At 55.8% G+C, this 23,184-nt stretch overlaps 1 protein-coding gene across 3 annotated transcripts in view; it reads left to right on the forward strand.

Annotated features, from left to right (window-relative positions):
- Positions 1–23,184, forward strand: part of GNG7 (G protein subunit gamma 7) — a 125,085-nt gene that overhangs the window by 11,895 nt on the left and 90,006 nt on the right. For 2 of the 3 annotated variants that reach the window (XM_036100997.2, XM_036100999.2), the window contains exon 2: positions 18,979–19,036. The gene's annotated coding sequence lies outside the window, so the exon portion shown is untranslated. Of the gene's footprint in view, positions 1–14,261; positions 14,431–18,978; positions 19,037–23,184 lie in introns of all 3 variants that reach the window. The other variant, XM_078057784.1, reaches the window with a different exon arrangement.

Genomic DNA, 23,184 nt, shown 5'->3' on the forward strand with positions numbered 1-23,184 from the left:
CTTCTTCCCAAAAGGCCCTCCCCTCCCTCTGCCTTAGGTCAAGCCCCGTGGAGCCGTGCTCGCAGGCACGTTCTCATTTATGTCCCGTCCTTGTGAGTCTGGCACGAGGACGTGAATTCCTCTGCGTCTGGGGCTGCTGAGCAGTCACGCCCTTGACTTTGGTCTTGCCAGCCCTGGGCCTTCAGCGGCCGCGCGTGCGGCATAGGTTGGGAGGCAGGAAGGTGCTCCCGGGTCTCTGGGAGGAACTGGTGAGTCAGGTTTGGATGTGGCACTGCTGAGGAAGAGGGACCTGGGGAGGAAGGTACGGAAGAGGTGAAGGGTTGGGAGTTATGGGCCTTTCTGGAACCTTCTGGAACGTGGAGGGCGTTGTGGTGTAGTGAGGCTTCGGGGTTGGAATTGCTGCTCAGCCCTGGGTGACATTCTCCCTGTGTGATTTGAATCTCTCTGTTTCTGTTTCCCCGTGGGCACAAAGGAATAGGAGTCACCCCCCAGGATCGTCCGCAGGGTTGGGAGGGTGTGGTGGCCGCTGTTCTGTTCGCACTGTTATTACGAGTGTTTAATATTAACAGTCGCCGCCTCAGGCATCAGACCCGTTCCTGGCGGCGTGGGGGCAGAACCACAGTGGCTGGACTCGCTGGGGAGCCAGACGGACTGTCGTGGGAAGCCATCGGTCTCTGGTTGTTGAAGATGGCGTGGCAGAGGCTGGGCGGCCCCGGGCTGCAGGTGGGGGTGGGATTCCGTGGTGGTGGGTGTGGACCTGACACCAGCGGCCCCTCCGGGAGCTGAGGCTCCTAGCAGCGGGCCGCCACGAAACCGACGGGGTCGGAGGTGAAGTGCAGAAGGAGCGGCCTGCTGCCGTGGCCCCGCCAGGCTGGACCCCTGTCTGTGTTGCAGAAGGGGAAACAGGCCCACGCATCTCATCCCCCGTCCCACGTCAGGGCCCTTGTGGGAGCAGAGTAAGGAGGTGGTCTCACTCCCCACCACCGGTGTGCCGAGCGTGGCCAGGTTGCCAGGAGCCCCGACGGACAGCCCACCGGCTGGTAACCGTGCCATCCCTGGGTGGTTGCGTTCCGTGGCTTCTCCATTATGCTGTTCTGCCTCCGTGCCCGAGCCCAGCAGTGGATGCCGTGCGCCCTGAGACACGAGCGGCCACGGCGGCCCCCACCTCAGGGCCGGGGCCTCTGGTGCCGCACATCCGCCTGGCGCACGCACCGGCCGCAGCCACCCACCCCCTTTGCACTCAGAGCCGCACACAAGGGGCTGGACCCCAGGCACGCCGTTTTCCAAAGGGTGCTCACCCTGCCAGAACACCCATACAGAGGCCCTGGTGGTCGGATGCTGGTGGCCGAGGGTGAGGAATTTCTGGGTGGGACAGGAAGGCTCGTGGTGTCCCAGTGACGGTTTGTGGGGGAGTGGCAGGCCACACTGGGTTCTGTGGAGGGTGGCGTCCTGTCTCCGCTCGGGCAGGCAGTAAGGGGGAATCCTGGTGCCTCACCCGGAGGCTTCAGAGGGCTCAGGGCTGAGCCCCGGTCAGGAGTGCACCACGCCGGGCCTGGCCCCCTACGCCCCCGGCCCCCAGAAAAATTAAAAGGAGCTGAAGCCTTCGCTGAGTACCCCCTCCATGCCAGACGCCCTCATGGCAGCCGACGTTGTTGATCTAACCCTTAAACCGGGACGGCCCCACCCAAGAGAATGATCTGGCCCCGAGTGCCCACAGTGCTGGGGGCGAGAGACCCTGCCTCACACATTTCAGGCGTGTGCCCTTGTTCCCAGCGCTCCGGGTCGGAAAGCCGAGAAGTTGTAAAGCCTGCCCCAGGTCATAGGATGAGTACACGGGGACCGCAGTGTCGAAGAAAAACCCAACCAAATCTGAAGCCCTCGCCAGCTTCCTGGGGGCTCTCCCTCCATGCTCCCTCACCTGTAAATGGGGAAGTGAGAACACTTAGCTCAGAGTCACGGTGACGAGATGAGATCGTTGCAAGCGCCGTGGGGTGCCATCTGCTCTGCGGGGTTTCCGGTGACTTTGTGGTCTTGCAGGTGCAATCGCCACTGTGCACTCTGACCCTCCGCCCGGTGCTTCTCCTCCAGACGCGCTGCCTGGGAGCCAGGGCCTCCCCTTGGCACTGTTGACATTGCGGGGGTCTCAGGCATTGTGGGGGTTAAGCAGCATCCCTAACCCCCACCCACTCAATGCCAGTCGCCCCCTGCCCCCGGGCGTGACCACCCCAGCTGTCCTCAGACACAGCACAGTGTCTCCTGGGGGCAGGACCGCCCCCCGTTGTTTGTAAAGGGATCAAAGCCAAAGAAAACATGTTTGAAATTTTGGGGTGCTCTGGGATATCCTGTTAACAGAGGGACACTCGGGGCTCACAGCTGGGCTTAGACTGCTCGGGAGACGCACAGCGGAGTCCTGTCTCCAGGTGATGTTCCCGGCCATCTTCCCTAGGGAAACTCTCCGAAGCACATATGGAAATGTAATTAAGCGGCCGTTTTTCCCTCTGTGGTGATGACACAGATTTGTCTTTGTAATAAAGATGGAGGAGTCCCGTTAGATACGAGGGCCAGACTGAGCAGGGTCGCCCCCATCCCCGTCCCCGCACTGCTGACATCGAGGCAGGTCACTGTCTGTGAGGCGTCCCAGGCGCTGGGGGAGCTGAGCAGCATCCCTGGCCCCACCCCCTCCATGCCAGGAGCATCTCATCGTGACATGGCCTAACGTCCCCTGGGGGCAGAATTGTCCCGCTTCTCCCATTGAGAACTCTGTGCAAGGAATATGTGTTTTTCATGTGTTGTCTTTGTGCCCTATAGGACCCTGGGGAAGTGCTTTCCCAGCGGTTCTGTACACATCGAGACTTGCACAGGAACCAGTTTAGGTCACGGCTGTCCTTCAGAGCTGTCCTCAGGAGAGGGGCCATGCACTCCGGTATTTCTGGTATCTAACCAGCCTAGTCCGGGAAGTAATGGTCCCTGCTTCTTTACCTCTGAGCAACCTCTCCTTCTTGCTGGCCAGCATTTCCTGGTCTTTGCGGTTACCGGTTTTCATTGGGCAACACTGAACGTGGCCACAGTCCTCGCCCTTCCTCGGGTTCCCTGAGCCCTGGTGTTTCACGAAGGCCACACTCCCGTTTTCTGTGATGGTTCAGGGGTTTAATGACTGCCCCCTCCCCCCCCCCCCCCCCCCCGCCGCAGCAGAGAGACCCTTTGGTTTCCACGGTGCATCTGTCCCCAAGAATGTGATCTGTTTTGGTTCATTTACGAACACATCCAACTGTTAGGATGGTTGGCACGGTTGGAAATATGTTTGAAGAATATAAAGCAGTTTGCAACCCCATAGCATTTTCCATGTGTTAAAACATTACCAATCCCAAGTGTGTAAAAATCTGGATTTTATCTATTCTAGTCTCAGCCAGAGGGGGAGGCGTTATAGCAGTTCCGTTTTAAGAAAAATAGTACGATATATATATAATGCATAGTGTTATTTCCTGAATCAGTTTTTCTTTTTGGTGGTACACAACAGAACAGCTTTCAAACTCCATACAGCAACCGCCTGATGGGGTATGTGCTGTTGAGCACAAGAGTCTGAGTTATGAACATCAGCTGAGGGGGTCTGTGTCTTCTTCACCACCCCCAGGTTTCACATCGATGCAGGTGTCCTCCGCATTACCAGTCACCTGGGAGAATTTGTAGTTCTAACATGCGCAGTTGTGAGTGCCTCCAGGAGTGGGCTACGCTGCTCTTGTATTTTCAGATATACAAATATGTGGGTTTCAGATAAATTTCAGATTTTTATCCTTTTTTCCCAAAGATTTTATTTCAGAGAGAGAGAGAGAGAGTGAGCGCATACGAGTGGGGGGAGGTGCAGAGGGAGAGAGAATCCCAAGCAGACTCGCGCTCAGCATGGAGCCTGACGCGGAGCTCAATCCCACAACCCATGAGATCATGACCTGAGCCAAAATCACGGGTTGGACACCCAACCGACGGAGCTGCCCAGGCACCCCCACATTTTTATCTTTTGAGGGTAGATTTGAATTTGGGAAACAGCCTGTATTTATGTGCTAAGCTACATAACAAATCACTACAAACTTAGCGGCTGGAGACGTGCTTATTGTCTCCCCGTTTCTGTGGGTCAGGGATCCGGGTGCAGCTTAGCTGGGTCTTCTGTTCAGGGTCTGTCAGGCTGCAATCAGACTGTCAGCCTGGACTGTCGACTTGTGTCAACTGGGAAAGGATCCAGCTCGGAGCCCTCTCACGTGGCTGCTGGCATGGCTGAGTTTCTAACGGGCTGTCACCTGGAGGCCAGTCTCGGTTTTTTGGCTGCTGGTCGGTAGGCAACCTGCTTCGTCACAGCAGCAAAGGGGACAGTCTGTCAGCACGATGGGAGTTACTCTGTCACGCCAGATAATCATGGAAGTGACATCCCATCGCCGCTGCCATATTCTAGAGGTTAGAAGCAAGCCGCAGGTCCTGCCCACATTCAGGGGCAGGTGCCGACACAAGACGTGAGAACCAGGAGTTGGGGATCACGGGGGGACCATCTGAGTGCCTTCCAGCCAGCCAGAGGTCAACAGGAGCGGGCCGATTTGGGTTGAATGGGGGATGTCATTGCTAAGTTGTGGGACCATATGTCACAGGTATAAGATTCTTACTCTCTCCAAAGGTGATTCCCAAGGTGCATCCAGAAACATTATGAGATGGCATATTGCTTTGAAAGAGTTCCCCAGGGTGGCTATTTGAAGGGAAGAATTAATGACTTAATTCTGTCATGTGGGTTAATTACCCACTTATATCACCTTGCTTGGATCACCTCGTTTGTTAGTGGGGAATTAGAGACCAGCCTCTGCACGTTTGAAGGAAATGAGGATGGAATGAGAGAAGGAATCATGCTCCCAGTATTCCTGGATCTGGAGTCTTTTAGGTGTGGCCTGCATCTGGGCCGTGCTGCTCACCAGCTGTGTGACTTTGGCAAGTCACTTAACCTCTCTGAACCCTCATCTTATCAGCAAAATGGAGATGTTAGACCTTAGGTTATAAGGTTGTTCTAAGGATTAGGGACAACATTATCACAACAAAGTGTGATAAATGCAATGTGGTATCCTAGATGGGATCCTAGAACAGAAAAGGGCCATTAGTGGAAAAACTGGTGAAATCTGAATTTGATTTGGTTAATAGTAATGTAGCAATGTTGTTGTCTTGGTTGTAACAAATGTTACCTTGGTTATATGAGTCGTTAACATTAAGGGAAGCTGGGTGAAGGATGTAGGAACTGTCTGTATTATCTTTACAACTCTTCTGCAAATCTAAACATATTCCAAAGTAAAAAAGTTTATTGAAAAATAAAGAAGATTCTATTTTTCACCTTTACAATAGGTGAGGAGTAATAAAAAATACCAGTGTTGATGACGGTGTGGACAGGGGGATAGTATAAAATAGAGTAATCTTTCTCAATAATAACTTAGTAGTGTGTTTTCAAAAACCTTAAAAATATTTAATGCTCTCTGATCCCGTAATGCCATCTTTAAAAATGTAGACTAAGAAAGTAATTAGAGATAGGCATAATGATGTTCACTTTAGCATTACTTGTAAAGCAGAAATTGGGAACAGTCTAAATACCGATAGTAAGGAAGATGGTTCAACAATTATGGTATATTAACTCGTTGTAAATATATGGGCAGCCATATATTTGTTTTCATATATTCTGTTTTCAAAGAATACTTAGAAAATGCCAATCACTGGGGTGTGTGGGTAGCTCAGTCAGTTAGGTGTCCGACTTTGGCTCAGGTCATGGGATCGAGCCCCATGTCGGGCTCCCTGCTCAGCAGGGAGAGCCTGCTTCTCTCTCTCCATCTGCCCCTCCTCCCCATTTGTGCTCTCTCTCTCTTGCTTTCTCTCTCTCTCTCAAATAAATAAAATCTTTAAAAAAAGGTAAAAAAAAAAAAAAGAAAATGCCAATGATAGAATGTTAAATAAAAATGGCAGAGAAAAAATACCTAGTTTTTTCCTTATAATTAAGAAACTACTTACTGAAGCCAAAAGCTGAGAGCTAAAAGCTTCAAGTTTACTTTTCTAGAAAGTTTGTGGCCAACGCCTAGTAAGTTATGTGTGGAGGTGTTCTGTATGGTGTCTGCTTTTTGTGGGAGCACTAGGCTCCTTCTTTGTGTGGTAGCAGGTGGGATTGCCTGCTCATTGATGCACGTGATTGTCCCACTGCCTACTGGGAAGCAGATTCCTGGAGCTGAGCTCCACAAGAACTTGATCACCAGATGGACTCAATTTCCATGGAACAGACTTTTTTTGTTGTTGTTTTAAGATTTTATTTTTAAGTAATCTCTACACCCAATATGGGGCTTGAATTCATGACCCTGAGATCCAGAGTCTCATGTTCTACTGACTGAACCACCCAGAGACCTCCATGGAACAGACTTTATTTTATTTTATTTAAGATTTTACTTATTTGAGAGAGAGAGATCGAGAGTGTGCAGAAGCAGCAGGGGGAGCAGAAAAGCGTGTTGAAGGAGAAGCAGACTCCCTGCTGGGAAGGGAGCCTGATGTGGGGCTTGATCCCAGGACCCTGGGATCATGACCTGAGCTGAAGGCAGACGCTTAACTGACTGAGCCGCCCAGGCGCCGCTGGAACAGACTTTAAAGCACGGGTTGGGCTGTGCACTTGAATTGAAATCTGTCCTCATGTTTCCTGTGGGGGAGTCCATAGCTGCCACTTTGTTTGATTTCATAACTTGGATGCCATCTCCTATCCCCAACTGTAGTTCTTTCTATCTTACATATTGGTCTGCATTGATGGTTGCCTTTGTTTTTCCCTCCTAATCATGAAGCTTTTTCAGGTTTCCCATTTCTCTGCCTCCTTTCTCTGGGGAAATAATCTTTAACATATTACTTCTTCAGTGGTCATGTCTCTAAATTATATTTTCCATGCATCTGGGTTTCTCAGCCTAGGTACTATTGGCATTTTGGGCTAGATAATTAATATAATCAAATCCCCAGTTAGAAGTAATTTTTGAATTATCAATTGTGCTCATGGTAAACAAAATTTCAAATTATATGTAAAGGCATAAAACAAAGAATAAACCTCCCACCCCTCAATCCCACTCACCATTGTAACTGTTAACAGTTTGGTTTTTTTCTAGAATATTTTTCCCTTTGCATATGCAAGTACATGTACAAATGTATCTTTTCAAGAAAATGTTGTAATTCAGATGGCTTGTGCTGGTTGATGTACTGGTCTGCTAATACCAGTGTCCCCTGGTATTAGCATACTTACCAATGTCTTGGGTCTCTTACAGAGTTAGCACTTACAGGTCTGGGTGTATGATAAGCTATTACTCCTTCCCTGTCCATCAGGGGCTCACCCCTTCAGCACTGTGGACATTGGGGCTGAGTCATTGTTTGTGGGCCGTCCTGGGCACTGTGGAGGTTGAGCAGCATCCCTGGCCCTACTCCTTCCATGCCAGGAGCACTCCCAGTGTCTCTAAACATTGAGTGTCTCCAGTGGGGGGATTCACTGGGTTACACCAGATCTCTCCCTTCGTGAACTTTAGAGTTAAACCTGAGTTTGAATTCTTCCTTTTCCTCTTACTGGCTTTGGGCAGTATTTTGTGTTTTGTTTAGCTTAAAAGAAAAACCCCAATCAAACAGCTTTTTTCCTTAACGAAATAGAAAAGGAGTGGTTCCTGACCTTGCAGCCATATTGGTGTGAGGGTGAAGTGGCATCAAGATCCTCAGGGCCCCAGCTCAGAGGGCAGCTGTGGTCACTGTTACTGCTCGGGAGTGGTGCCCACTGATGTGGTTTCAAGGCCCTTCTTGGCTGGGAGGCTGCTGGGGGCCAGGGACCTCTGTGCCCCTCTGCCACCATGAAGGGCTAGGCTTGTGTCCCCCAAGGGGCTCCCCACCTTCTAACCATTTTTGCCATTGCTCTCCTACTTGTGTCTGCTGGTTCATAGACTAAATAAACCCTGTCCTCACGCCTGGGTGCTTGACCATCCCAGCAGTTTTTTTTTTCTTTTTAATTTCTAAAAAAATTATCATGGCTATATATTTATATTTATTTGATGGTCACTTCTGAGGACAAGCCCATTGAGTTTGGAAGACACATTGAGCCTTTAACAGCAAGTTACAAGGCAATCGTGAACATCCTGCAGTGTGTTATACCAATACACCTAGTTTGCACTTTGCAAACCTTTCTTTTTTTTTTTTTTAAAGATTTTATTTATTTATTTGACAGAGAGAGACACAGCGAGAGAGGGAACACAAGCAGGGGGAGTGGGAGAGGGAGGAGCAGGCTTCCTGCTGAGCAGAGAGCCTGATGCGGGGCTCCATCCCAGGACCCTGGGATCACGACCCGAGCCGAAGGCAGACCCTTAACGACTGAGCCACCCAGGCGCCCCTGTAAACCTGTCTTTAAAATAAACTTCCCTTGGGTAGTTTTGAATTTACAGGAAAGTTGCAAAGACAGTACAGAGAATTCCCATATAGCCCACACCCAGTGTCCCCTGGTATTAGCATCTTACATCAGTGTGGTACATTTGTCACAATTATTGAACCAATATCAATACATTATGATTAACTAAAGTCTATACTTAGATTTCCTTATTCTTTCCCATCTCGCAGAAAATGTCCCTTTTCTGCCCCAGGACCCCACATGACATTGTCATGTTTCCTTAGGCCCCTCTGGGCTGAGACGGTTTCTCTGACTTTCCTTGTCTTTCATGCCTAGCCGGTCATGCAGAGAACAGGTCAGGAGCTTTGCAGAGCATCCCAGATCTGGATTTTTCTGGTGTTTTCTCGTAGTCTGACTAAGGTTGTGGTTTTGGGTAAGAACACACAGAGGGGCTCATGCCGTCCACAGCTGATGTTGACCCTGATCCCCTGGCTGAGCCAGAACCCAGGGGTTTTAAACTTTGAATTTCTGCCAACATTTAAAAATCAGGTAATTTTATAATGAAAGACCTCCCAGCTCCCCAGGATGCTTGGAAGAGCTGACGACATTGGGCCACTTCCCATGTGGTGACAGAGCGAGCCAGGTATCCTCTCTCCAGGACCCCACATTGTCACCACCTGCCTGCCCTGGGGCCCATCTCACACTTGTGACCCCAGGACGGGCCGCTGGAGCATGGCACACTCCCCCCCCCAACCATGGCCCTCCACCGTTGTAGGGGAATGTCCCCGTGGCAGCTCATTCCCACACACAGCCCCCCAGGAGGTGACTGTAAGTCAGAAAAGCGTGTTGGAATGCAGGGGAGGGAAAGTTACCTGGGAGCACTTTGTGGTCAGTGTGAATGACATGGCTGGCCGCTGCTGGCCATGTGGGGCTCAGGGCCACCAGCATCTGGGGCAGATGGAGAGGTGGCCTCCGGCCTCCTTCCTCCAGACTGTCATCATTGTCGACCACGCCTGGGTCTCGGGCTTCCGGCTCCAGAGGTGGGAGAGAAGAAGTCCCTGTGGTTTTAAGCCGCCTGGCCTGTGGTCACTTGTTACGGCCACCCCGGGAAACGCATACGGTTAGTGAGGCTCGGATCAGGAAGGGCGCAAGCTTCAGGAAACAGACGGGCCGCGTGTGTGGGACTTGCTGGGCGTGGCCTGTCTCGAGGTCTCAGGGTTGCTGCACCGGAGTTCTGGTTTTCTGGCACCACTGAGCCCCCCTGGTTCAGCCTCCAAGTGTTGGGTGGAGTCAGGTCTTGTGGGTCCATCCAGGAGTTACTTTTAGAGAGCAAGCAGTTTCCCTATTTGCCACTGCCCAGAATCTGGGGACATTTTTCATGGTCACGGCTGGAGTAGTCCTGGCGTTGAGTGGGTGGGGCCGGGGATGGCGCTCAGCCCTCCAGAGTGCCCACCCCCCAGAGAGTGACCTGCCCCCAGTGCCCACAGTCCTGGGGGGAGAAAGCGTGGAGCAAGGTGACCTTCAGATTCCAGAACATCCAGTGGGTCTCAGCACCGGGACCCAGAGTGGTGCCGAGGCAGCTGGAGCTCCGGGAGGATGAGCTTATGCTCACTCAGCACGTTTTGCCCTTGGGAGGCCGCAGGGCTGACCTGCAGAGTCAGGCGAGCCCCAGAGCCCGGAGCAGAAGCCTCCACTGCGTCCCACGTGAGAGCAGGGTTGGGGTGACAGCACAGCCCCCACACCGGGGCCTCGAAGGCCGATGGGCTGGCGTGCCACCAGCTGCCACTCACCGACAGTCCCCGCACACCTACGACGGCACGCGCTCCCTGGAAGGCGGATGGGGGGGCAGGCCCTCTTCTGGCCTTGGGGGGAGCACGGGGCAGGCCTCCTGGGCCAGAACCAAGCAGAAGCAGGCCAGATCTGCCTTACTTCCAGGGAGGCTGCCTGTGTTGTGTGCATTCCTTCAACAGAATAGGCACTGCACACTTAGACTGAGAGTCTGAAAAGGAAACCCTGCAGGGCCTTGAAGTGGTGATGCAGGATCTCCCTGTGAGGAGTCCACACTCTCTGTAAAGGCCCACAGGGTAGGTATTTTCAGCTTTGCAGGCCAGCTGTTTGTTGCAGTTGCCAAGTTCTTCCTTTATAGGTACAGATGGGCCAGAGATGGTGTATAAGTGAATAGGCATGGCTGTGTTTGAATAAAACTTTATTTACAAAGCAAGTAGTGGGCCAGATTTGCCCTCCATTCCCTGATAGATGAGCATTGCCTCCTTCCCAATTCAGAGGCCTCTCCTTACTAAAGTGATATCCCTTTCTTCTCAGGCTGGTTTCATCTCCTCTCCGAGCCTCAGTTACCCCATCTGTAGAGTGGGGATAATTATACTCCTATGGGTTGTGTGTAGATTGTTAGGTATTATAGGGTGGTAGTTCTCATCTGGGGGGATTCTGTCCACAGGGGACACTGGGTGATGTCTGGGGACATCTGTGGTTGTCACAACCGGGGGTGCTCCTGCCATGGAGGGGGTGGGGTCAGGGATGCTCCTCCGCCCCCACAGTGCCCAGGATGGCCCTGCAGAGAATGAACCAGCCCTGAGGTCTGCGGGCCCAAGGGGGAGAGACCCTGGTGTAGATGAAAGTGTCTAATAAGGTAACTTGCAAAGACCAGGATGCCATGTTCTATTAGTTCTTTCTTTCTTTGGCCCACAGCTTCCCTCTTATTTTCCAGAATTCTCCATCCGTAAAACCTTTGCCGTCCTCCAGGCCCAGGCGCTGGCTGCACACTCAGCAGGCCTCCCGAGTGAATGTGCCACGGTGCCCAGGTTGGCCTGAGATGTCACAGGGGCCTGCTCCAGCAGGACCCTGTGGTGGATCCACCGTGGCTGCCCGGGGGGGCTGCTCAGCCACCTGTCTTCCCCCCACCCCCCGCTGTTCCTGTCATAAGAGCAAACTTCCCCTGTTGATTAGCATATCCTGTTTTTAGCGTCTTTCTCTTCTAGGTTTTATATAATCATGTCATTATTAGGCGCTGTCACAGGGACTTAATGCTCCCCCAGTCACACTCCGGAGCGTTCCCTGGCATCAGCAGCTAATTGCCCGTCGTCACTGTCTTTTCTCTTTTTCAGTAAACTTTCATTTTAGAATAGTTTGAGATCCCCAGAGAAATGGGGAAGGCAGCACAGAGTTCCCACGGAGCCCACACCCAGGTCCCCTGCGGTCCCCATCTTCTCGGTGCGGTACATTTGTCACAGATAATAGACCGATATCGGCATGTTGTTATCCATACCTCAGATTTCTCTACTTCTCCCCTAATTCTCTTTTCCTGCCCCAGAACCTCATCCAGGACCCCACGTGACATTCACTTGTCACATCTCAGGCTCTGCTGGGCTGGGGCGGTTTTTCAGACCTTCCATGCGCATGAACCATGTCCCGCTCAGGGGGTGGGTCATGCGGTCTGTTACCCGTGGCGATTTTGCTCACCAGGTCTAGACATTCTGGGTGCCCTTTGCAGCCAAGGCTTGCTAGCCAGTCGATAAAGATGAGGTATTTACGACCAAGTTGGGGGATGGATTTTTTCAAGGTGATGGGAAAGCAGCCGCCCTCTTAGGAATTTAAAAGCGGCCCCTCCGGGGTTGTGAGCGTTCTGTGTTGCGGGAAGGTCTGAGATCATTTTGCTGGGTGACGGTCTGGGGCAGCGTGGAGCTTTTCCATGTGACCCACGCACGGTCTAGTTTCGGGATGAGATCGGGCCGCTCTCTCTGCAGTGGTGTCTGGCTATGAGCATCTGCGGCTAAAATAGTGCCATGTTCTAACAGACCGTCTTCTGCCCCGGGGGTCGCAAGCTGCAGCCTATGGGCCAGCCCCAGGCCTCCTGCTTTTGTAAATAAAGTTTTATTGGCACATGGCCACACCCGTTTGTCTACTGTAGCCAGGTCGTGTAGTGACCACAGAGAACACCTGCCTCACACGCTGAAAGTATTGACCCTTCGGCCCTTCACGGGAACACTTTGCTGGGCCCTGGTGTTGTCAACAAAGCCGGCAACTCAAGTTCTAAGTGATGGAGAAGTTGTGCTGTGTGACTTAAGTCTGTGACATGTCTTCTGTAAGGCAGAAGCTCCGATGGTGAAGTGGCCGGGCGCCGTTCGCAGTGTCGGGCACTGATTGTAACATCTTGTAGATGTCCGGCTCTCTGTTTTTTTTAAAGGATTTTATTTATTTATTTGACAGAGAGAGAGACAGCGAGAGAGGGAGCACAAGCAGGGGGAGTGGGAGAGGGAGAAGCAGGCTTCCCGCGGAGCAGGGAGCCCGATGTGGGGCTCGATCCCAGGACCCTGGGACCATGACCTGAGCCGAAGGCAGACGCTTAACGGCTGATTCACAGGCGCCCCCAGATTTTCAGCTGTTTAATCTGGAAAGCACTTGTCGGGTAGGTGCTCCCATCATCTGTGTTACGGATTTGGAAACTGAGGCACAGAGGAGGCCGTGAGCCGGGAAGTCGGGACACACAGCGCGCCGCAGCGCTGCCTCTTGGGTATAAGAATACGTGTCCCCACCCACCCCCTTCCGTGGGACTGTGTCACCATTTTAATTCTGAGTGGAAAAAGAAATCTGTTTCTACATATTGTCTTTTCTCTCTCTGTCTCCCTTTTTTGGTCAGACGTTGGTCCTCTCCCAAATCAACTGCCTGTCCCTACATACATCACAATTCCAGGTGGTGGGGGCTTGATGACCTCGCACAGGGGAGCGATCCTGCCCCCCGGGACATGGGCGTGTCTGGGGACATCTGTGGTCATCACAGCCGGGGGCCCCTGGCATCGAGGGGTGGGGGTCAGGGATGCTGCTCGGCCCCCACTGCACCCAGGACGCCCCCGCGGAGAATGACCCGGCCATGTAAGCAGTGCCAGATTTTGGGGGGAGAATTGAGTCAGATCCCTGCCCACGTGTGAGAGCAGAATAACCCCCGATGGTCCTGGTGGGAGCCAGGTGACCCCCCCCCGGGCTGTGTGGGGGAGGGCTGGGAGGGCCTCCCAGTGGCCGTGGACCTGAGATCACAGGGCAGCTGCGCTCCCTCCGCTCCCGGAGACTCCGCCTTCTGATACTTGGCTCCTTTAACCCTTTAACCCTGGGGTCAAGCAGACCGTACCCTCGTGTCCTGTCTGATCGGGGTGTGATGGCACCTGCCCTGGGTCTGTCCTGGCAGAGCCCGGGGTCAGCCGTGTCACCTCCCCCCTGGGCGCCTCCCCACGGTCCCGGCCCCCAGGCTTCTCCTCCCCCTCCATTTGCAGTCAGAGCCTCGTGGGGTGACAGATTTAGATGGTTGCTGTGGTGACGAGGGAAGGCTGGGCTGATCGCTGCAGTGCCTAAAGGACGGGGCTGCATTGCTATATCGAGCCTCCTAGCAGGCAAGCAGGCGAGCGCTCCTGCCCCACGCTGGGGGGCGGCAGCATGGGAAGTCGAGGGGGCTCAGACGCCCTCGTCCCACCCACTCATTTGCTGGAGAAGTGGACTGTAGCCCGGGCAGGGGAGATCTGCCCTCTGCCCTCTGCCCTCTGCCGGGTCGGGGCGGCCCATCTCAACTGGGGGTGTCCTGCCCCCTTGGGGCGGTGGGGGGTGCCTGGGGATATTGGCCTCCTCACAACTGGGGTGCTCTTGGCCTTGGGTGAGCGGGGTCGTGGGGTGATGCTCGACCCCCCACAGCGCCCGGGGGGGCCCACAGAGAGTCAGCAGTGCTGGGGGGGGAGGGAGAGACACTGCTTCAGAGGGAAGGAGGTAAAGGCAGGGGCTTCGTTCATTTCAGAAACTTGGTGCTGGCATTTATGTTGTGATAATTCGTGAAATCACAAAGATTTCCTTTTCTCACCCCTGTTGTTAGGCTGCTCTCCCCTCGTTGAATTTCTCGTGTCCCATTGGGCTCTTGTGTCTCCCCACATCATCAGGCCCATAGATGTTGGGAAAACAAGAAAATGAAAAATCCAGTGCTGCTCAGTGCTTACCATTAGATCCCTGTGATGGTTGACCAAACATCTAGGTGAGGACGTCAGGTGAGTCCGTGCTGACGGCAGGTGAATCAGCTCTCCGCTGACCAGGCCCCGTCGGTGTCACGGCCCTGGTGTCAGGGCCCCGGTATTGACCATGTTGGTGTCAGGGCCCCGTGGGTGTCTCGGACAGTGAGGTCTGCTTGGTGCCATCTTGCAGAAATCAGCTCATCACCGGCCACAATAGGCTTTCCGTTGGCCAAATGGGATTTGGGAGTAATCCGAGGGCAGAGGTTTGGGACTGATTCTATTAGGGCTCTGGTCCACTCTGGTCCCTGGGCCTGGGGGATGGCTCTGGTGTAGGTTAATCCAGGCCTGAGCATTCAGGAGAGGCTGATCCTCACCGAACTATATTGTTAACAATACTCGCAAGAGCTCTGGGGGGACAAGTAGGAAATGCATTTGGCCAGGACTGATCCAGCTTCTCTCTGGGTCTGGTTCATAACAGCTCGTTGAAGGAATCACTGGTGAAATGTGAGCACTTAGTGATCATCTGGCCTAAGACGGGCTCCCTCTCCCCTCCCTGCTCCCTTCCTCCTTTCTAAAATCGGAATTCTAATTTGTCTCTTCAAGACCCTCTCTTAATAGACTGCTTTTTAGAGTAGCATTAGGTTTATGGAAAAACTGAGCAGAAAATAGAGTTCCCACATAGCCCCCGCCCCCTCCACACTTCCCCGTAGTTTCCATCTTGCTCTAGCACCGCACATTTGTTGTCATCGATGAACCAATATTGATACGTGACCGTTAACCGAAGTCCTAGTTAATGTTCAGGTTCAGTCTTTGCCCCACCCCTCCCCCGGCCCGGAAGATTGGTAACACGGTGCTACCCAAAAAGGGATTTACCCCCCAGGAGGGGACAGGGCACTCAGAGGTGGCAGCAGCTCATGGCTAGTGTGTCCAGTTGGGCACAGAACCTCAAATAGAAGCTTCAGGAAGCTGTTGGGCAGGCTGTCGAGCAGGGCGCCCCCTCCTCCCTGCAGGGACTCTGTGGTCGTCATGACTGGGGTTGTCGTGGCATCGAGTGCCTGGGGGATGCTGCTCGGTCCCCCCAGCGCCCAGGGTGCCCCCTAACCCCCACCCCCACAGAGAATGACCCGCAGTGCCGGGGCACGGGGGGACCCTGAATTCTAGAGGGAGGGACAGTAGCGTTTGCACACAGCAGGGCTGTGCTAGCCCTCTGGAAGAATCCCGGAGGCTCTGATGGAGCACAGTGGGTTGTGATGCGCCTTCCTCCCAGATGAGACGTCCTGTGTCGGTTGGGGCTGGCTCCTCAGTTCCTTAATCCAGAGATGCTGACCATAGGCTCTAAGGGGCGCGGCCCAACGCGATTCCTTCATCAGGGGTCGGCCTGTCATCTCCCCTGACATCCGGTTTCATGGCCCTGCTTTTGGGAGTTTCAAATCTCCAGGGTTGGGAGCTAAGGGTCCCGCTGCCCGTGTCCCCCACTCACCATTCAGAGACATTAGGCTTCAGAATGACAAGGGAAGTAGAAATCACCGGGAAATTACTGGTGGAAGCCCCTGGAGCGCCCTTGGCTTGTGATCCGTGTGTTTTGTCTTCCCTTTTCCCATTGACAGATGATGCCGCTGCTGGCCAAGAATGGGGGCCTGCATGACCAGGCTCTCTCCAGCCACCCCTGCGCTCACCGAGCCCCTGGGCCTGTCCCACAGGCTGCAGCAGGGTTCCAGCCCTTCCTGAGTCACAGCCAAGCCTCCGGGGGGACCTGGCCATTGCCACCCAGCTCTGTGGGGGCTGCCTGGTTTCCCCCGGCTGCCCCCGGGCTCCGCAGGCCTTCCCTTAGCACTGGCTGGGGGTCAGGAAACCCCAGGGTCATGGCTGTGTGCTGTGTGCGTGGGGTGCGGCCCCTGCGCGGCTGGGTCTTGCACCTCCCAGGACGCTGGACTGGACCCCGGCACGGCCTGGGGGCCCCTCGGGGGCTGAGGACCGCATCCAGGAGTTAGTGCAGGGGCCGCACACCACCTTGCAGAAATCCTAAAAGCCACCGAATTGGACACTTGAAAGGGTGAATGTCATGGTCGGTGAATTCGATCTCATGGAAAGGGAAAGAGGAAGGAAGTGTGTGGACAAGAGGAGGGTCCCAGGTTGTGAGAAGTGCTGCCCAGGACAAATGGTGGTGGTAGTCCTTCTGACGCGGGCGCCCCGATGGCCACCGTTGGAAACTGTCTGTTTCCAGGTGTGATTTCTCTCTCCCTCGGCACCGGGCACTCCTCCAGAGCTTTCTTTGTGTGTGTCTGAGGTCTGCCTACCTCCCCGGCGGCGCCTCGGGCCGGGGTCTGCGTGGGGTCTGCAGGCCCTACCATAGTTCTCTTCAAGTTTGGCATAATTTTTGAACGAGGGATCCCAGATCCATTTGGCTGCCAGCTCTGGAGATTCTGAAGCAGGTCCTGCTGCCGGGTCCAGCTCCTCGTGCCGCTGCTGGCCCTTCGGGAGGGCTTGTGGTTCCCTCTGACGGGGAAAGTGACAGCCCAGCGTTTTTGCCTGGTGAAGGTCACAGGGACAGCCGGGAGCCGGCTGGTGCACCTGGCAGCCTGCGGTCTCGTGGGCCCCGGGACAGAGCTGCAGGGCTGCGCTGCTCAAGCGGGGCTGGGCTGAGCGCAGCCAAGGTGGGGGCGTCTGTGGTGGTCGCCGAGGTGCTCAAGTTCAAGTGCAGGCTGGTGTTCCCGGGCTGGGGGGCAGGGAGATTTGCAGTTGGTACACATGAAGGCAAAGAGTGAGAAACCTTCTTTGAAAGGATTCATGACACCATGTTCACGATGGAGGTGAAACACCCGAGTGTCCCATCAGTAGTGAACGGACACACACAGCATGTCCCCGACGTGCGGGAGCGTCCCTCGGCTGCGGGCGGGAGCGAGGCGTCCACACGTGCGGCCCTGGGACGGACCCCGAGCCCACGACGCTCAGGGAGGGAACCGGACACAGAAGGCCACGCGGGGTGTGAGTCCACGTGGGTGACACGTCCAGAGCAGGCTCATCCACGGAGGGGAAGGGGGCTCGCGGGGGCGGGGGCTGGGGAGAAGGTGGGGAGTGACCGTTGATGGGGGCGGGGTTTCTTTAGGGAAGATGAAAAAGCCCTAAAGTTGCTAGTGGTGAGAGTTGCACAACTCTGAAACTACGAAAAAGCACTTTATTGTGCACTTCCTTGTGGCACGAGAACCCTATCTCCCTGAGATGGTCTGGAAAACGATGCCTGGTTATCAGTCCCTTGGCCGGTTTTGACAGCGTCCCCCTGCTGCGTAAGGAGCCACCGTGGACACAGGCTGCCCAGGACCCCTCTGCACTAGTTTTGCAACTTCCTGTGAGCCTTTACTTGATTCAGAAATAAAAACTTGAAGGATCACGTGCACAGACAGCCCCTGCATGGCTGAGGCGGGTCTTGGCCTCCGGGGCCAGGGGCGTATTGCTCCGGCCATTCGTCTCCCATCCCGGCGGGTCGGCCCTGCCTCCGGGCGCCCTGTGGCCTGGCCTCCGGCCGCAGCAGCTCTCCCGCCGCCAGCTCAGGGTTCCCGCGGCTCCGCGAGCATGTCTGATGCGTTTCTGAGCCCGTGGCGCCACCTGCAGGTGACGGTGGGGATTTCAGTTCTCCGTCCCAGTCCCGGGTTGACGGCAAAGTGGCCCGAACGCCCAGAAAGGGAGCCAGCATTTAAATCTTTGAATTGAGTCATTTTTTTAAAAAAAGATTTATTTATTTGAGAGAGAGAGCATAGGGAGGGGCAGAGGGAGGGAGAATTCCAAGTCAACTCCTCACTGAGCGCGGAGCCTGACACGGGGCTCAGTCCCACGACCCCAAGATCATGACCTGGTCTGAAACCAAGAGTCGGACACTTCACCGACTGAGCCGCCCAGGCGCCCCAGAATTGAGTTATTTTTAAATAACCTTTTAATTTAAAAATAACTATAGATTTTCGGGAGAGTTTCAAAGAGAGTTCCTGTCTGCCCATCGCCCCGTCCCCCCCATATGGCCACGCCTTCTGGACCCACAGTGTGTTTGTGACGACCATGCGCTTCCGTGAACCCAGCCCCACTCTGTTCAGATTTCAGCAGTTTGCTCCTGATGTCCTTTTCCTGCCCCGGGACCCCATCCAGGACCCCACCTGGCATTTGGTCCTCATGTCTCCTTAGGCCGACCCCGGTGAGTTGGTGGGTGCCCTGGGGCGGGGACTTGACTCAGTTTCCACCTCTTCCTCACAGAATGACTGTGAGGGTCAAGTGATGTGGGCGATCATCTTTACAAAGCATGAAAGGTCACATGATTGTCCGACCCTTTCATCCATTGAGTTTGGGAGCCTTTGGAAAATTTAGCAGGGATGACCTTGCAAACTTCTCACAGACCGTTCTGGCAAATTGCCTTCTTCAGTCCCACCTCTGCACCGGGAGGCCTGTCCCTGAGGCTGGCAGGGCAGCCGAAAGGCAGGACCCCCAGAATGGTCTTTATGGCAGTCTGACCGTGAGCACGAGCCTTCTTCGCTGCCCCACCGGTGGACACGTGTTTCTGACCAAATGGTGCCCCACTGAAGTGTTCCGTTTTCCTTCCAGGGAGCGGACGCGTGGTTCCTGAACCTCGGCGCTGAGGACAGCTCGGCCTCGTGCACAGGTCAGTGTCGTGGCGTTTCCTGCCCCTGCTGTCGAAGCGAACGCGGGGTTCAGTTGTCCGTTCTGGGCGGGAGAGAGAGGGAGGCGCTTGGCTTGGTGTGGAGGGTAGCCCGTCCCGAGCCACTGCCCGGAGCGGAACGTGGCGGATCTCTCAAACCTGGTGCCCGTCCTGGCGACTGAGGCACTGCGCGGCCTCGGGAGGACTCTGAGCTCGGATCCTGCTCTCTGAACTCTGTCCGTCCGTCCGTCTGTCGGTCTCATTCCCAAAGGGTGTTGAGTGGCTTTCATCCTGCGGCGGCCCCCAGTCAGCCCTTCCGCCCGCCCATGAAGGGCTCCGCTGTCTCGCGGTGTTCTCTGTCCTGTGGTCTTTAGGGTCAACTTCGGTTTCCGGCAGAGATTCTGATGGAACTTTGATTAGGGTTGTGTTTCATTTGTCGGTACATCTGAGGGACGTTGGACGTCTTTATAACGTTGGATATTCCCAAGCTCTGTGTGCACGTGTTTAAAGGAAAAAATGTTAGAAAAGGAGGCAGATCCTGAAGACGCACATCCCGTGGGTCTGTCTCCATGAAGTTTCTAGAAAAGGCCCATGTGCAGGGACGGGAAGGTGCTTGGTGGCCGCCAGCGGCTGGGGTGGGAATGGGGACTCGCTGTGGGGGGTGGTCGGGCGAGCTGGTGCCCTCACCAGAGACTCCTCGCCTTGTGTGCTTCCAACGAGCGGGTTTTAGGGCCCGTAACGTGCGCCTCAGTAAGGCTATAGGAGACACGGTGGGCTCGGCTCAGGAGAGAGGCCGTCTCTGAGGACAGAGGCCAGGAGCCTCGACGGGAGCCCTGGGCCGGGTGTGACTTATGGGTGCCCAGCGGGTCCCACGCAGATGATCTCCCGTGTGGCGTCCGTGTCACAGAGTTGCCAGCCAGGGGGGGCGTTTGGAGACCACCAGCAGCCGGCCGGGTGGAGGTGGACTGACGTCCCGTAGAAAGGACAGTGCAGACAAAGGAGAAGAAGGCCAATGAAGCCCCCGCCTGGTGACGGCGTGCTGACGTCTTGGTGAGCGTTCTCCCCCCGTCCCTCCGTGAGTTCCATCCACACGCGTGATTCTGGATAAATAGGATTTACTCTTTAACGTGCTCCTTCTGCTCGATGGGCCGCTTTCCTTGTCAGTAAACCTGCGTCTCCCTCATCTTTCCTGACGCCCGCTTAGCATTCCCCATCACGGGCAAATTGTTAGTCACTCCTTTTAAAATAATTTTACGGTTGATTTAATTGGTCTGTGGGGGTGTTTGTTTTCCTGTTCTTCTTTTCTCTCTCTTTTTTACATTCTGTGATGAATGTGTTCGTGCAAACGTTGTGCGTCCTTGGCCGGTTGTTGTCGGGGCCGAACTCCCATACGTAGGTTTGCCGCGCGTGTGAGAGAGACGGAGAGATCAGCGTGTGCTGGCTTCCTCTACCCACAGCCGCTCGCCGTCCGCAGGGCCATCTGCCCGGCCAGTTTCAGGGCTGCTGGGGCTTTCTGCGTTTCCCCGAGCTGTGCCTTCTGTGAGTGCCCTCACTGACCTCCCTGCTGGGGGTCTGTCCCCCCCACTGGCAACGTTCTTGAGCTCCTCATACGCGGTGTTTGAGCCCTCCGTCTTTCTCCGCGTGGACGCTGGCTGGTGCCCGTCACCCCCGCTGTGAGTACTGCTCTGAGCGGGTCGTACCACTGTCCTCACTGCGGGCTTTCTCCTACCGATTGGGTACACTGGCGCTGGCCTTTGTGTTTCCTTTGGCATCCCCCCAAATTTCAAGATGCTAGAAAGCAATTCACCTGCGTTTTATTCGGAGTGCATCTTTTAAGCTTAAATCTTCAACGCAGATTCTCTGACGGGTCTGACCCCCGCCGTGCGGGCCGGGGTGGGGGACGCCGGGCAGCGTGGCGCGGGATGACTCCGTGAGCCGGCACGCCGTGGGCAGACCTGGCAGGGGCTCGCCTGTAGGAGCTCCTGGCAGGGGGCATATGCCAGGCTTTTCCTGGTTCTCACTACACAGTCACTCGCGGAGCACATCCTGTTTGTCAGGCGCCGTGTGAGGTGTCTGTGGGCGTCCGGCCATGCGAGAGCCCGCCCAGGGTCTACTGTCTCTGAGCAGCCGGGCGTCGCTGAGCGAAGGCCCCCGCCACCTGTCCTCCAGCAGATGCCAGAGCTAAGTGATGAGCGGGAGTTTGGGCTGTTTGCTCCTGGGGTGTGGGGCTGGGGGTCCAGGCCAGAGTGCGGCAGTGCCCCTGGTGGCCACGAGGGGGCAGAGAAGGCCCGCGGCCTGGGCCTTGAGCCGGCTGTGGGTGGAGGTGAGGCGGCGGGCGGGTGTTTCCGGCCCTCCGCTTGCCCCCTTGGAGCTCCGTGACCACCCTGTCCCATGCTCCAGGACGTCCCAGCACCGAGAGTCCCTGGTCACCCTGTCCCAGGTGCCTCGCCCCCCGCCTTGCAGATCCCGAGCCTCCCCTGCCTGGGACCAGCATCTGCAGCTGGCCCCTTCCCCGGGGGGGGGGGGGGGGGGGGAAGCGCTGGCCTCGCGACCTTGGGGGCGCAGGGCACCTGCACCCCCAGGCCCACCCTGGACCCGGCGCGGCCCGGTGGCCAGAGCGGAGGCGTGGTAGAGGAGCAAAGGCACAAGACTGGGGGTGGGCGGCCTGCGCTCCCACCTCGGAGGCTGAGTCGTGCTTCTGGAACGTTCCCCCCCCCCTTCCGGAGCAGCGGCGGGTGCCTCCAGCCCCACACAGCCCTCACCCTGGGGCTCACCTGGACCTCCGGGGCGTGGACTCTGGCCTGCGTCGCACCTTCTAGTGCGGTCACCTGGGTGCTCACTGCCTGGGCACAGGGTGGCCCTCCCAGAGACTTCGTCCCTTCCCTCAGCAGGGGTTCCTGCGTGCCTGGGCCGGGCTCTGGGGACGTGGCAATGCCCAGAACAGGGTCCCGCAGAGCTGACGTCCCAGCAGGACCTGGGGACCCACTGCGGGTTCCCCGCCACAGCAGCTCTGCTGACGTCAGGCGGGTCACTCGCTGGGGCGCGTCCCAGGCGCTGTGGGGACGCGGGGCAGTCTCCCTGGCCCTACCCACTGGACGCCAGGAGCTCCTCCTTCCACGCTGGGAACAACCACGGATGTCCCCAGCCATGGCCCAGGTCCCCTGGGGGCAGGGTCCCGGTGTCTCTCACAGTGTCTGTAACGGGGACCCTGGCCACTGGGTGGGTCTTCCCGCTGCCTGGGAAGCTCTGGGGGCTGGGAGCTGATGCTCGCCTCCTGGAGCGGCAAGCCAGTGTTCGGTCAGCCTGGCAGCTGCCGGGGACAGCTCTGACCCCCCGTCCCCTGAGGGCACTAGACTTTCACCTCGGCAGTCACCTGGGCTCGGTGTTCCGGGCCCTCGTGGTGCTAGCTGTCCTTTGGATGAGACCTTGTCTTGGAGCTGAATCCCGTGTCCAGAGCCACGATTTCCAGCATGGTAGGCATGAACTGCCGGCAGCTCCCAGCACCCGCAATGGGGCCACCGGGGAAATGATATTTTGCATATATTAGGTTAAATCTGTGATTCTTAATTGAGGGGATCTTGCCCCCAGGGGGCACTGGGCCGTGTCCGGGGACATCTGTGGTCGTCATACTGGGGGTGTGGCACCGAGTGGGCGGGGCCAGGGATGCTGCTCAGCCCCCACCGTGCTCGGGGCACCCCCACAGTGTGGCCCGCCCCCCATGTCCACGGTGCCGGGGAAGGGGGGGGAACACTCTGGACAAGGACACGCATTTTCCAGCCTTCTTGCTCACGGCAGAGAGTACAAAAGAATTCCGTGACCTTCAAACAGCAGTGTGTTGTTCTGATTGCTGCTCCTTCTCCTGGGAGCTTTTGAAAACATTCCTGCTGGAAGCACGGCTGGAGCCTTTTGTCTCCAGAGTGGCCCTCGGGTGGAGCAAACTCCAGCCCCAGCCTGCTCGTCAGAGCGCACTGCTCTCCCCCTGCTCGGTTACCCGCTTCACGTCTGTCCCAGGCATGTGGAAACGCACGTTATTATCAGTTCTTTCTGCGGACAAGCTGTTCTCCTGCAAGAACTGCCAAGATCGACAGTCAAAACCTTAAAACGTTCTGCTCGCAAAAGCTCATGGGGCTGCCGCCACCTTCCCAACAGAA

This window comes from Halichoerus grypus, chromosome 1, assembly GCF_964656455.1.
Source record: "Halichoerus grypus chromosome 1, mHalGry1.hap1.1, whole genome shotgun sequence".
Classification (NCBI taxonomy): Eukaryota; Metazoa; Chordata; class Mammalia; order Carnivora; family Phocidae; genus Halichoerus; species Halichoerus grypus.